Below are 15929 nucleotides of genomic sequence, written 5' to 3' on the forward strand. Positions count from 1 at the left end.
CCTGCCCTTTGAGAAAGGAAAGGGCACCTTCTTGCCTGAGCATAGCAATCCTGCCGTGCCTCCCCACATCCCCATCAGGCAGTGCCCTCGTCCAAGTTACCAGCAAAACACCCAGCACACTTCAACTCCGTCAACAAGACCTGTAAATGAAGGCATCCCTGAAGCGTGTTACCTTCCCTTACTGGGGAAGAAATAAAGGAAAACAGATGGAGCAGTTTGTTCTTTGAGAAAAGTGAAGAGTGACCAGATAGGAAACGGGCCAAACCCCAAATGCCTGAAGACCCCCTCAAGGTTTGTCCTCTCTATCCAATTTATCTCTGCCTGAAGCCAATTCTTCGGCAACAGAAACAAAAATGTGCAACTGGTCCTGGCTGCTGCTGCAAGGTAAGAAGAAACGAATGCTTCTGTGGTAGATTGTGCAGATAACCTGCTCTATGTGCCCGAAGGAGTCACGTGCAAATGCATCAATAAACACATGCAAAGTTCCTGCTTTCCAAGGCAAACCCCACTTTGCATTTCCAGTTTGCAAGCATGGTTCAGACAGTGAGTGCGGAGCAACCCTTACGCTTCTGAACCTCTCCGTCATTCATTTGCTGCAATGAATTGGATTTCCTCTGCTTGGGGCTATCAAATGATCCCGTCCTGGACACGTGCTTGTTGTGAATGGCACACGGAGGCTTGGAGGCAAGCTGCTTTCAGCTATGTGGTCATTTCCAAACAGCCGAGCAAGTCTCGACAGCCACCCCAAAAGGGGCAGCTACTGCCCTCTGGAACCACTACGGGATGCCAAAACAGCAGCAAGCATGCGGGTAAGGGGCTTTGCCAGATCACACGGGGACAGGTGCATAAAAAAGCTTAAATGGGGAAAAAAGAAGAAAAAACAACACATTTCCCAGTCTAAAGGAACTAAGAAACGTCTAGAAAGACTTCCGTTCTGATAAAACTATCAAGGTGAGAAGGACAAAAATAAGCACCTCTGCTCACAACGAGGCCCTCAGCAACTTCTACGAATAATTCTTACAGGTTACAAACCAAGTCTGGGGGCCCAAACTGGCTCGGGGTCCCCAGCCTACGTGACCTGCACCAGCAGCCAGTGGCAGTTCACATGAGCACTGCAGAGATGAGCTAATGCTGAGAGAAAGAAAGGCAGTCCAGCTGGGAGAGGGGCAGGAACTTGTCCTGAGTTACTGGGGGGGGCAGTGACAGAGCCACAGCGCTGGCAGAAGCATTTGCTGCTCTCTACAGCACCTGCAGGCACAGCCCCAGTAAAAGCTGCCGATATGTTTACCAGAGCTGGTCAAAATACTGAACCAAAAGCTTTCCAATTAAAACCATTTTGAACACAAGCAAAAAAATCTTTACGCACAGTCTCTTTCATGTCAAAAAATCTGTGGGATTTTTTTTAAATGTTATTCCACAGAACTATCCGAAGTGTGCGTTTACCAACAAGCACATCTCAGACTTGGTATGCACAAACTAAGCTCGGCAAAACCTCTGGTCGACAACAGATCTCTAGGAAACCCAAAGGCACAGAAATCCAATCACCCACCTTTTTGATCAGCTTCCAAGTTGCGCTTTTAAAGGGTACACACACCCCGCTCAGAATCCTGGCACCGGACGCACATACCTGCTTTTAACACATCAAAGGGTCGGGGTACTTGCCCCGACACAAGCCAGCTGCTCTGGATATCCCTGGGCACTGTTTTTTGTCCACAGCAGAGCCGACCCACCCGCGTGGGAGCAGGGAGGACAAGAAACCTTTCAGCCCCTTGGATATCTGCAGAATGGGATTCGGGACCTGAGTGAGAGGCACACCTTCGGCATCAGCGAGGTGCAGCAGAACAGCTTTACTGTCAAAATACTCCCCAGAAGCAGAAAATAAGAGCTGGATTAAAAATAAAGCAACAATAAAAAGAACATGCAGCAAAACTTGGCTTGGCCCCCCTAAAGGTTTCAACCTGTCTTGGTGGAAATACGCTCTGAATTGAGTGGGATCTGGCATATAAACTACTTCAATTAACAGCCTTGGTTCAAAACAGCAAATCAGGTAAATGCTTAAAAGAAATCCCCATCAGGAAAGATATCAAATATTTGCTTAATTTAAAAAACATTAAACAAAAACCTGTTCTTGCAATCTCTGAACTTCCTAACAGCACCAAAATCATAGCAGAGCTCTCAGAAACTTTTCAAAAAACGATTAGCTGTGGGTCCACAGATCACTCAGCAACGTGCAGCACACCATAAACCCTCACTGGCTGTCCCCTGCTCGACAGCTCCTCTCTGTCAGCACTTTTCCCTGCCAATTACTTCCTTTCACCCCTCTTCCTGACCTGAAATAAACCTGAACATCATAAACTTGGACGTGGTGAAGTCCCTCACCTTAACCAATTTTTAGTATCCCACAAACTACTATATTTTATTTTATTTTTAAGCTATCTGTCTTTCTGCCTACACACCAAAATCTCCCCCAGCAGCACATCCCATGAGGGATCTTGTGCTTCATCCTCCCGGCCCACTTTCACACGTTTGCACAATTCACACCCTTGGCTTAAAAATACCGCCGTGTTCTCTGCCGAATGAACCTCTGGGACATTTTTCTCAGTTTCCCCTCAGCAGGAAGGTCACAAGCGAGCAGTTCGGTCATCCAAGTACTCGCCACCCTGGCTGTTCATTTCCATCCTACCTACAGAAACAGAGCCAGGACTCTGCAGAGGAACTCCTCCCACCTTCCCAGAGGAATTCAGAGCAAGCACTGCTACCACGCTCTCTTGTTGGCCCAGCTTCTCTTAAACTCTGGCCTCCATCATCTAAGGCCCACAGCTAACGGTGGAGAGGCTTTTTGCTGCCCTAAATCAGATACAATTGAGAAGAGGCTCCTGTAAATGCAGTTATTTAAACGTATTGTGCGAAAACACAGTGATGTCCACAGGAACTTTCATTTATTCACATACACACTCCTATTAAGAGGCCATTGAGAAAGAGAGAGGGAGATGGAAAGGGTCCCAGGAACCTCCCTGTGAACAAAACCTTGCCTGTCATCAATTTTTACATTCTCCTATGTGCTAAAGATAGTGAGAGATTCCAGCACAACAGTTGTGCTGCACTGCTTTCATTTCAAGGTCAGAGTATGGACACTGTAGACAATAAACTAGCAACTGGAACACAAGGAGGCCAAAAGCTGGTCAGAAAATCCTCTGGAAGTCTACATAAAAGGATGATTAAGAGTAAGGGGTGGGGAGAGGGAAATGCAGTTTTCGTTGGATTCCTAAAACAGCATCTCCCAATTCCTTCAGACACAAGGGGGTTGTCACTTCCTAGTGACCAAACCAGCTGTGCCAAGGAAAGAAACACACGGGGGCCAAGATGAGGAAAGAATATGGGCCAGAGAAGCCCAAATCTCTTACCAGTAAAGTTAGAAGGCAACCCCATGCTTACTAAACATGAACTGATAAACTGGTTCCCATTTCGCAGCCTTACTTCAAGTGCTAAATAAACTCGGTGGCTTGAAGGCTGACTGCCAGCGTTAGGGTCAAATGCTCAGCTGGTGAAACGCCCGGTTCCACGGACATCAAAGCAGCTGAAGCCAGTTACAGTAGCAGAGGACCCAGCCTTGTAGAGCAGAACAGTAGGGGAATTTGGGCTCCCCAAAATAGAAATACTGATCGCGTTTCTGTAAGGCAATTCTGGCCTCACCTCTGGATTCCCTGCAGCACTGCAAAGTGGCAAGTCTGCAGTCACCACCTCCATCACACCGGCACCACCTTCCAGGGACTGAAAGATTAAGAAGGAGGTCAAGATAGGTCCTGGCTTTCCGACCAGCAATCCTCACACAACCCCCCCGCTCTGCCACGCCACTCAGATGTCGCTGTCAGCACAGTTGCAGCGAGCTCAGAGAGCTTTCCGAACACAGATGCCAACAAATCCCAGCTGTGCCACTTCCACATCGTTTTGCAGTCAAGGGTCAGGGTAAGCCCTAACAAACACAGCCCAATTTCACACCGGGAGAGTCAGGATCAGAAAGCATCCCCTGCACACAACACTACAACGCTCTGAGGAGGAAAAGGAGCAATGGCTCACAAAGCTGAAGGGGAGAACCAAGCAAAGAACCACCCAGCCGTGCTGAATCCAGCCCACTTGTGGATTTACAAGAGGTTATAAGCAGAGCTGCCTGGAACTAGGTGTAAGCCGAACCGTGGCTCTGTTTTTCCAGCTCTCATAGCTGACTGCTGCTGTCTCCATCACAGAAAAGCACAGCGGTGACACTTATGGCACTCTAATTATATTAAATATCTAAAGCCTTTAAAATATTGGTGTATCATCTAAAGGGGGAAAGGCTCAATTACCGAGAGTATTTTTTCTATTTCATCTAACTGAGAATAACTGCTAAGAGGTTGTTGTACAAGATGTGATGGATTTAGCCAGATGCTCTCATCATTTCTACTGCAGTGCTTGAAAAAAATAGCTTCTATAAATACACTAAAAAGCCAATGAATTACAGAGGCATGAAATGACTTCAGTGAGGTTAAAAAATTGTTGGCAGCATCCAGAAAGCACTGAAAATATTATGTTTAGAGACCTCGGCGTAGCTCTTCGAGACAGCACTGCTGATTTTAACAAGGAGGTTACTTATCGAAGCTGCACTATGAGCAACGCTCATCTCCTCGGCCTGAACGTGTGCATTTCTCAGCTACTTCTAGAGGCTAAAGAAGGCATCTGGGTAAAGAGGTCGCTGAGTGAAGGAAATGACCTCGAAGATCGGATCAGCCCCTTGCTGGTACCTGCAGAACATATCACAGCAGTGGCATGGCTCTAAGATGAAACACCTCTCGTAGCACAGAGGCTGAGTCCAGTTTCCAAATCAGAGCTGGCTGCACCCTGCGTATCCATAACAGAGCCACGAGCTCAAAAGCACCAAGTGTTACTCCATGCTGTCACTGGACAAGCCAGAGGATGCTAATCCTAGCAGAAAAAGCAGTTTAACTGCACAGCCCCCTCCTAGGATGCCAAATAGCGCGGATGATACCTTTTTCTAGGGATTTTGAGAGGCTTGTCTCTGATCTCTGATATTTCCTGCCCGAAGCTAGGAGAGGTGATACTCATAGATCTTGTCAGCTTAGATCTTGCCCTCAAAAAGAAAAGTATCTACGGTAAGTCCAGCACACTGCTCTCCAACGCCTGAGATCCTGAGGTCTCATGGTTCTTCTACAGCCAGCAAATCCTTCTGAAACTCACAGCAAAGGATCCCATGGTCTTGTGGGGTCAAGCTGTTGCTGTAATGACAAAGCGGGCTGGACAGGACAAATAGAAACCCTATGCTGCAATACCAAAGGACAGACACGGGGCTGTCAAGCTGTCTGTTCAGCCATGTCTTCAAAAAGAAAAGGTCGATCAGTGCCGTGTTAAGTTGTACCTGATAAATCAAAATATTAACGGACCAGACAGACAGGAAAAAAGGAGCATTACGGAGGTGAATGCTGTTAAACTCAGTTCTACTTCTACCATGCCAATGTGTCACAGCTATCCCAGGCCACCATGGGTACGCCCTTAGTTTACCTGGTCAGTCACATGCTGTGCGCACGGGATCGCTTACTGGATTACAGTCAAACACTGGAAAACCTGCTAGGAAGTAAAAGCACTTTTTTTTTTTTTTTTTTTTTAGTATAGTAAAAGAATACATTGCAATCATGCCCAAACCTCTGCAGTGGCAAGACCTACTACTGCCAGATAACGTGGCTACAAGCACGGGGGCTTGACAGGAAACCTCCATCCATGTGATGTTACGCAGCGTGCTGCCACCTTCAACTTGCCCAGCATAAGCAGGAGCATGATGAGAGCACTCTGCTTAGCCAGATACGGTGCAGACCAGTGCCAGGACGCAGCATTCCAGTGCGGAACATGCCTTTGATGAAACACTGCACAAAGAGACAAAGGTCTGCAGCTCTCCAGGACCACCCTTGCCTTCTCCCTCTCACTCAATTTCCTAACAGCAAAGCCAAGATGTCCCTGATAACGTTCACATTCTCAGAAGCCTGCAATGTAAGATCCCCCACTACCTCAGTCTGACACCACCAAGCTTTCCTGATGCCAACACAGCCCACGTGTGACGACACACAAGTCACCTGCACTAAAGACACAAGCAAAGTGCTCGTGGACAGAGGGAGCACATCCCAGGCCTGAAGGTTTCAGTCCCCCTTGCTCTGTAACACTGCATTTCAGTGCACTTAGGCACATGGTCTGAACTTTTGGGTAGACCTGTGCGGTGTCAAGAGTTGGACTTGATGATCCTTAAGGGTCCCTTCCAACTCAGGATATTCTATGATTCTATGATTTCTCTGGACTGTAAGCAAGCTTTGTTGGTAGTAAGCACATAAAGAAATTTCACTTCATCTGCCTAGGCAATGTAAACTGAAAGTCTGGGACAAATTCTGTTCAATTTGTATTTGATTCTAACTCAATTATCTCATATTATCTCATAGGATGTCTCCAGATGTCTCTGAAAATAACGTGTTCGTCTTTGTTTTGTCCTAAGGATTTCATTACATTGTAAACAGATTCTCATTAGATTTCCTGTTTCATTCTAGGGAATCTGTGTAGTAAACAAAGTATTGAAAAGAGACTTAGGAATTACTCCTTGGTCACTCAAAGGAAGCACATAATTCACTTTTGCTTTGGAAAGTTTCCCACAGGAGGAGACTGGGGCACCGTCAGCTTCACTGAGGAGCTCAGGCAGAAAGGACTGAGCACAATTTCCAAGTGCATCTCAGTTAAGGTCCAACCCAGGTTTTCAAAATGGAGCATTTCTCAAATTCTGGTCCTTTAAATCACTTTAAAACACCCGGTAGAATAAAAATGTAGCAACTGATGTCTACTCTGTAATATGGAGAACTGTAAATTAACTCCTTAAATATTAAAGAAAATCAGGTCTTTACATATAGAGAAGAATCCATAAAACTGCTAGCAATGCGGAAAAGAGACTGCTAACAAGTTTGCTCATGTTTTCACCTGAAGCCGCTCTACCAGACCCAGTGCATGCCAGGATTTACTGCATCCACCAGCTCAGAACCGGCCATTAGTGCGTCAGTGGTGACAGCTCTGTCTAAATCAGGGCAGGCCTGAAGTTCCTAAGGAAACAGCTGACCCTGTACTTTCTCTGATATCCAGGAACCACAAAGACACAACCTACACCGTATGTGGTAGGTTGCAACTTTGGTCTGGTGCTGGCTAAGCACCCAAAACCAACCCTTCCCACATGACTGCAACCATGTCCATTAATGCAGAGCAGCAGCTGAGTTCTCAGAAAACAAAAAGGTTTTATTTTTCAGGGACACCACATTCCCATTAGAAATCGCCAGATTTCGAGTTTGATAACTAAGATAAATGGGCATGCATATAGCTGCAAGGTCCAAAAATCCTTATCTTTGTCATCTCGCTACAGTGCCTTAACTTCAGCTCCCACTGATGTCACTGGAAATTTATGTTCAACGTGAACTTCTATGGGTGAAAGAAGTTACAATTTTCTAACATTGAGCTTGCACGTAGTTTAATATTCACCTCTGGAACACACACAGAAAGCACTTTATGAAACTTTTGGTTTCTCTTGAGCAAGGAAACAACTGATGCAAAATTCTTCAAATTAATACAGGAAGAAATATGTTGTTTGTGATTTCTCATCTGGGAGAGGAGGAGGGGCTTTTTTTTTTCTCACAGATCCTCAGAAATAGCTAAGCATCTCTGAAAATGCTGAGGCCTCTCCTTTAGGCACAGCACTCCAGCTGGTAATACCAAGTTAGTTCTGATGCCAAGGCTCACAGGGAGAGAGGATTAATTACCGAATGATTCTGAAGTAGCTGTAATGACTGCAGAATAGAGTAAGCACTGTGTATTTTATTCTAATGGGCCGCCCTAATCTATGGCTCAACAATAAATCACAGTGTTAGGAAAACTACAGTGGTCTTCCAATGGAAGTCGGCTGCGTGTATTTGCAGGAGAAGCTATTTAATATGCATGGTAGAAATACAGACGTCCCAGCACCATAAACTTCAGTGCATTGTAGCATCACGTGGCTCTCTAAAGGTGTTTTCAAGGGTGACAGACCTAGATGTTGTTTAAGAAGAGTTCTCCATCTATTATATGGCCTCCTGAAAGCACCAAGGAATATCCTGGACTCCTTGTGAAACTCATCGGTTACAACAGCAACAGCCGGAGCACAACTGAAACGTCTCAGAGAATGTTTTATCCTGGACAGCTTGGAATTGATTTAACAAGCCTGCGGAACGACTACAATGACAAAGGGATCTCATACAGGCATTTCAGATGGAGACATGAGTTATTCACGGGGAGGAAGAGGAAATGGAGAAAAACAATGTGGAAGATAAAAAATTCAACACAGGACCACTGTCCAGACACAGCAGTCTGATTCTGCTTTAAGACTGATTAAGACATTAACAACTTATTTCCAACCACGGAGCAGACTTCACCAGTTCCTCGGAATTTCTTTGCCAAGGATGTTTTGAGTTTGAAGCACAAGGTCTCAAACCCAGCCTGAGCTGGCAAATGTGCAAGCGCAGCCTGGCATCGGCACAGTGCAAAGCTGCCCATCCCAGGAGCAATTTGACACGTGGTGTGTAGGAGCAGACACAACTCCCACAAATTCCCCTATCAGCAGCCTTCCTCAACAGCTGTTTCTCTCAGCTGTCTCCCCAAAAGGACTAAGATATAGGATAAACATCTCCACGCTGTGCCAGGGCAAGTAGCTCTGATCTGACCCCCAAACTACAGAGAGCCAAATCTTGTTTTTCAGTACTGAACACCGATTTTTGCTCCCTACATGACTCGAGCGACCCAGGTGCAAACCTTGGCCTTAAATGATATGCGCAGCATTTTGGGAGTCAGTCAAAAAGATCACATCCCAACTACTTTTTATGTATTTGCTGTTACGTGGTGAAATACGGACACATCTAAACTGGGCTGGTCCATTTGTCTGACTCGCTCTTGTGCCAGCAGACAGATATCCTACTGCACAGCCACAGAAACCTGTTTATACAGGAGAAATTCACTCTATACTAAGTTTCTTTTTCATTTATAAACAGTTCATTTTCAGTACATAAGGAGAAAGTTTCTTGCTGATATATATTAGTGGCTCCAACATTTCTACATTCTAAACTAAAACCAGGATTTTCCTATACCCCTGCAAGAGAAAGGTGCTCGACATCCACTCACCTTTCATCAGCTGTCTCATAGATTTCATCCAGCAGTTCTTTGGGGGTCACCAAAAACGTACAGCACATTTTTGTTAGTTGGTGGCACTCGGATCAAGTGCCAATTATTTTTCAAACTCCTAAAAAAATCCTAGCCCAAAAGAAAGTATGATGTTCAATTTCATTTAATAGAAAACTTTGGCGGTTGAGATACAAACCTCTGATAACCAGAGTATTAAATAGAAATTAAAAGCACTACTGAATCCATGGCTGCTAGGGAAGAAGCACTCAGAGCTTTGAAAAATTGTGGTGGTGTTTCCAGCACTTTTTCCAGATTCTGGATCTGACAAGTCCCTCCGGCAGAAAACCACCATTAGAAGGAAGCAGCCCAAGTTCCCAGATCACGACAGCATTCAACGAGATTTGCCCCCACGTATGGATACAGATATTTCCCTCCAATACAGGGCCTTTGTGTTTCTAACACAAACTCTTCCGATTTTTTTGCCCCAGCCTCACGCCTTCATTTCATCTCTCCTAAAGCTGCTGGTGCCCGCACACACTCGTAGTATCAACTCCGCCTCCGTAAAACCTTCCCTGGGAATAATCAAAACTATATTGACTTTCTAGTTAAGATCAAAGACCCCAACAAGTCATCTGATGAACATCAGCCTTGCGTCCCAGGGGAACGATTACAGACTCTTCAGTAGTCCATAAAACGGACGGGATGACTGCCTCCAGCACTGCGCCCCGCTGGGCTGGTGTCTGCAGCTCGGTCACTGCGCCGAAGAGAGGGGAAATCAGTTTTTCAGTGAGTTGTTCTTTATGATTCAGGACAGAAAGATGAATATCAAGTGCTGATTGTTTAAAGTCACATTGTGGCCTGTTTGCCAACCGAATTATGCAACAAAATCCTTTCTGGAGAAGCTACAACTCCTGACCTGAGCATCCTCTGGTGTCTTCTGCCTGTGCCACACCTACCCCTGCTAACCCCAGCAAGCAGAAGCGCCCTGCTCCCACACCTCAGCCACACGCCGACAGCAAGCTGCCACCTTTCTGTACCTACACTGCTGCGCACTGCCCACAGACTTCCCCTTGTAATGCATTATGGCCTCGTTCCACTGGCAGAAACTGATCTCTAGCATTTCTTGTACCAATTAACTGGACATCACAGCCCCCATCCTCCAAGGAAAAAAAGCACAGGAATCCTGACTGAGGTTTTGACAGGGTTGAGGAGAGAGAAGGAATGAGGAAACACAACCTGAATCAGTGACCTAGCAAAGAAAAACAGATTCTTTTCGCATGGGGAACTTAGGAAGGAAAAGTAAATGACAAATTACAAGGAATTACTTCCTAACCAAGGCTCTTGCGGTGCATACAGAGAGCTGGAGGACACAATGCTTTGTAAAATGTATAAATGCTGGGTAATTGTTGAATTGGTGTACTAGTGAACAAATCCATGAGCAACCCAATGCCTCCTGCCAAGGCTTTGGCGTACAGCTCCTGTAACTGTGACATTAAATGTTAATCATCTACTTGGGGCAGTGTTCGTGGACGAACAGCCGCTGTGCAGGAAGGGCACTGAGGTGGAAAACATGGAAGAGGGCAGCTCTGGTGAGGACCCCACTCTCCAAACCCAGCTGAGATCTCCTCCCACAACGTGGCACAGGGAGAGGAGCCCAGGTGGAGATGACAACAGGCAGCAGAGCCTCAGAGCTTCAAGTGAAAAAAAGACAAGCTGCAGAGAGTCACCGAGCCCCAGGACAACTCCCAGGCTGCTGGTATCAAGGCTCACAGCCTCCAGGTTGCCATTTATTCACATTGTGAAAGGACCTCCAGGTACAACTGGGGGCAGTTGCTGTTTTCTCTGCTGTTAGAAACCCAACGCCCAGCACGTCCCCAGCAGAAGTGTTTTTAATTGAGGGGATAATGATGGGAGAGGGTTGAGGCTCCACCTGATTTCTTCACAGAAATAAAAAAGAAAAAGCAACTGGAAAAGGAACTGATGGGCCAGCTATGCTGCTTGTCCTTATGCATGATGTACAACCCAATATATTGAGAGAAAAGTGAAGTACGCCCAGTGTGAGGCTTTTCTTGTGTGGTGCTTAGTATTCAGAACGAGTTGAGTTTCAAGTGCCTACAAAAACAAACACAAAACATGATAATGCTGGAAGATAGCAGGGCTCAGCTATGCTGCTCGTGTTCGTTCCTTGTAAAATTAGTGTTTGCAGGCTTAGTCCCAAAAAAATGACTTTTACATGCCTTCTGAATGAGAACCACTACAATAGAAAAGAGTTATTACATAATACTAAGATGCGAGCCTTGATCCACCAAGTAATAACTCTTTACTGATTAAAAGACAAGATTTCACTACATCCTCAGGAGAATAATCATCTTTCATAAAAGCTTCTTTTACCTCGTGCCATAAAAGAGGAGCCTGCCCCCCTCCCCCTGCCTTATGCTATTATTTTAAGGAACACAGAGAACACAAACAGCATCTGTTTTATTCAAAAAAAAAAAACATGCAAATATTTGCCTTTTATTTTTGATCTTCAGTTGATCTCAGCTTTCTGGAAGTCATTTCCTATGTGCAAAGTGTCTCATCAATAAGCCTTAACGACGTACAAGTCATGTAAATCAAGAGGCTTATTTGCTATCACCTTGCACGCCCATTTGCAGCCATACAATGGGAGCACAAATTGGTATTAAGCACTACACATAGGACATTGTGTTATGTGGTTGCACTAAGATGTGAGGCTGCACAATGGCACTGCAGGATCTGGCCCCTGCTACACCAAATTCACCCCCAAATTCCCCTGGCCTTTCCTTGGGTACCTGGGAGAGTCGTAATACCTCACTGTACCTGTTCAATAAACAAAACTCCTCATACAAGGGATGTCAGTCAGCTCTCAGAGCTACATTTCCACCCTGCAACAGCAGGGAAAAGCTAGCTCAGTCTTGCAAGCCTCCAACACGTAGCTCATTACCTCCTGAACACCTTCCTCCTCCTTTGCAGAAGAGCAAAGCGAGCGCAGGCTGCTCAGAGGCACCCCCAGCAAAGTTGTCACAGGAACATTACACAGAAGGGAGATTCGTGCTGCAGTAAACTCAAGCTTACAGACACAAAATGTTATATGCCTGTTATAAAGAGGAGTTTATAGTTTGCTCCCTGGAGGAGCTGAGGGTGTAACCCCCAGGCTAAGTGGTAGCAATTAAATCACATTATTTATAGAAGACATTTTCACTATCTTGAAGGTAAGCAAAACCTTCACCTGAAATCATTCTGATCCCTTTTTTTTTCAGTATCCTCTTTTATAACAAGATAACAAGAGATTGCTACTTCTTTGCCTCATTGTTACCCTAAGGTGTTATTTTCCCTATCCAGAAGTGCTCTGCACCTGCCAAGAATTAATTTTAATAGTCACTTAATTCATTTAAAATAGAAGCTATCCAGAGCAGGAACGTTTACTTCAAGTTTGAAGAAACATTACTTTTTATATTTCCCCATTCATTTTTGACTCAAAGCACAGATGGAAACAGAAGAATTAAATTTAGAATGCATACAATGAGACCCCATTTAGAGTTGAAACAATATACTCACATAACCTTGAGATTTCTAAGTCTGTATTTTTTTTAAATGATAAAAGAATAGTGTTTATTAACAAAGCAGATGTTATATGCAATCGGTCGTGCCAAATTCCTTCAAATTGTTTTATTGTCACAAACTTCCAAACTTTTTGCAGTAACACCTTCATGAGCATTCCTTCCTTCAGCCACTAGCAGGTGAGAAAACACCAAGCAACAAGCCCCTCCCCTCCTCCAAACTTGAAAGCAGCACTTTGTTTCTCTACCCTGACTACACTAGCCACTGAAATGAATTAAATAACCCAAACATAATCCAGTTTCAAAAAAAAAAAAAAAAAAAAAAAAAAGCGCATACACTGGAGCTGAGCAAGAAGTGACCTCCAGCACAATACATCTCTACGCCTCCACTTTTCTTTTTTTGATTCCCTCAACTTTTGCTAGTGTCCTCGCCTGTTGGTCCAGCTCCTTGAACACATTTCCAGAAAGTTACAACTAAAGCATACATTGAGCCCATGGTTTGATTTGAAATGCAGCTGATGGAAGTTGTATTTATACAACAGATTTTTTCTTTTTGTGACCTCTTCCATGACTGATTGCAGAGCAGAATTAGGAAGACGAAAAGCGTAGTTATCAGAAGAGCTACAACATGGGGTTTTTAGCTTCGTGATATGGTTTAGTGGAGGACTTGTTAGTGTTAAGTCAGAGGTTGGACTGGGTGATCTTGGCGGTCTCTTCCAACCTAGATGATTATGATTTTCTCTTTTCCGGAAGGGCCTGTTGTTCTTCTGACTGCTAAACCTAGGTCTCTTCTCTGCAGACATTCAAGTCAATTAAGCACTGGATTCTTTTTTCAGACAGTTCCAAAAGGAAAAAGGGAAGATAAATTTTTGGTAGAAGCACAAGTACAGTACATGTGAGGGTAAGGGTAGGGCTTTGTATTCCATCTAGCTTCATCCAAACTCCAAGATTAGAAACCTATTCTATTTCAAGAAGAGTTGCTTAGCTTCACTGCTGCTTTGTACTATTATAAAGCCATTGTATGCGTCTCCAGATATTTCCAAACGAGCCTGTCACTCCCCAAATTCATTCTTGCATCTGTTACCACAAGTGTTGGAACAGACCACACCTGTGTTTTAACATAACCAAAAGAGAGTTTAGTGGAGATCGCTCAGCTGGACTTGTCCTTCCCTCTTGCAAAGTCTATCAGATAGTGTCATTTACCGAACCACACTTTCCATTTAATCCAGCTCCCACCTTAACTCACAGCCCCATTCTTCTCCCATCCTCCCAGGGCTGAGAACTGCTCTTGGTACAAGGCAGCTGGAAGAAAGATGCAGACACAGACTTTGCCAATACCTCCCCCGACCATTTACCTTCACTGGGGCGTGAAAGTCTCCCCACCCCACCTACGCTACCCTCCAGCTAAGAAAAGCAAGGAACGTGCATTTCTTCTTTGCTAAATAAAAGCAGCAGTGCCAGCTGTGTGGACCTGAAAACTCCCTCAAAGGTGAAGGAAGAGGGAATAACACAAGCCTCTCCAGCACAGCTGGAAACGAAACAGAGATGTTTTCCCTCAGAGGAGCTGCACGAACAGAAGCTGACCCTTGATACACAATCAGCTAAGTCAGCCAAGCAAGATGCAGAACGCTCTCCCCTGTGTCAACGATTCACGCAGCTCTGCAGCACTTGCATTCGCTGTTCTTGAGTGCCTGATTTATGCCCAGAGGATTTTTCAAGGGACTGAAGAGTTGGGGTTTGCAGCAGAAGCAAGGCAGCCAAGTGCCATAAAGCAAGACTCGCAGCAGCCAGCGTTCCTACAACACCCTAGGAACAGCTCACCTACAACTACTTGCACCCAACACACCAAGAAAAGCCCTGAATAGCACGAGACTGAAAAGAAAAAAAAAAGCATTTCTAACCATAATTTTGGATGTAAGGAAATTTCTACAGACGTATTTGCAGGGAGGGGATGAACAGCTCTTTTGGAGCCAGGGACACATTGCAACGACAGCCGTCAGGAGAGGCTGCAGAGTTTGGCCCGATGCCTTCTTGTCATTCAGAAAAGCTGCCTTCCCCAGGAGTAAATGGTTTGTACGCATAGGTACCCAGAAGGCACATTCCTCCTCTGCAACAGATTCTGTCGAGATAAGATCCCTGTCTGCAGGTCTGCCCTGCCACTGGGGTTTCTCCACTCAACATGTTTTTATATGCAGCTCCCCACAGTCATACACAAACGCTAAAACCACAAAGTTATCCCCCAGCCTGCTCCTCCGCTCCCCTCAGGGCACGCAGCAGCATCACCAGCGAGGAACCCCACAGCCACATTCTGCTGTCAGCCCCACCTGTGCTCTCACAAGTCGGCCCTCACCAGTGTAAGATTTGCTTTAACCCCTGATGCAGACAGCTCAGCTGCCCTCCAGCTGGGACACGGCCTGCCCTTGCTTTCCTCTGGCTTTCCAGTGCACAGGTGAAGGCACAGAGAGCTCCTCAGGTACAGACAAAGTCACTCGGGTCTACTTCTGCCACCCACATGCAGCTCAGCCACATGAGGCAAATCCCTCACACGCTGCTCTGGCAGTGCTGCTCCTTCTAGAGGATAGGAGCTTGTTCTAAGAATGATAAGCTTGGGTCGTTCCAGTTTTACTCTATTATAAATGTCAGAGCCAAAATACTAATGCAGGTGCCGAGCTGAGTTTTACTGCAGGGCAATTCTCTTGTGCAGCTAATGAAAACTTGTAATGGTTTCCTAATAAAAAATACTAACTTATTAAACAGAGATAAAGATGAAGTCAAGGATACGGGGAGCAAGTTCTTTAAACAGGACAGGTAATGTGAAATACCCCCCCACACGCAAAATTTATGTCAAGATATCGCCAAGACCTGAGCTAGCATTTCAGACACAGCTGCAGGCGAAGTGGAGAAACAACTGCAAGGAAACACAGAAAGCAAAAAAAAAATTGCAACTGGCATCAGTGAGAAGTGGTAACAGATTAAAACCCCTCATTTACCAACCTTTCAGCTCACTGAGCTGCAATGCTCAGAAGAGCGCGATCTGGCATACAACTCCTTCAAGTTGGAGCCCAGGCAAACTTCCCAATGGCTCCTAAAACACCGACTCTCCACAGTGCATTACTGAGAGAAGCAAACCCG

General features: G+C 45.3%; 1 protein-coding gene across 1 annotated transcript in view; it reads right to left on the bottom strand.

The window, feature by feature from the left end:
* Window positions 1-15929, bottom strand: part of FRAS1 (Fraser extracellular matrix complex subunit 1) — a 146517-nt gene that overhangs the window by 126280 nt on the left and 4308 nt on the right. The gene's annotated exons all lie outside the window — the stretch shown is intronic.

The sequence above is a fragment of the Aythya ferina genome, assembly GCF_964211825.1.
Source record: "Aythya ferina genome assembly, chromosome: 4".
Lineage (NCBI taxonomy): Eukaryota > Metazoa > Chordata > Aves > Anseriformes > Anatidae > Aythya > Aythya ferina.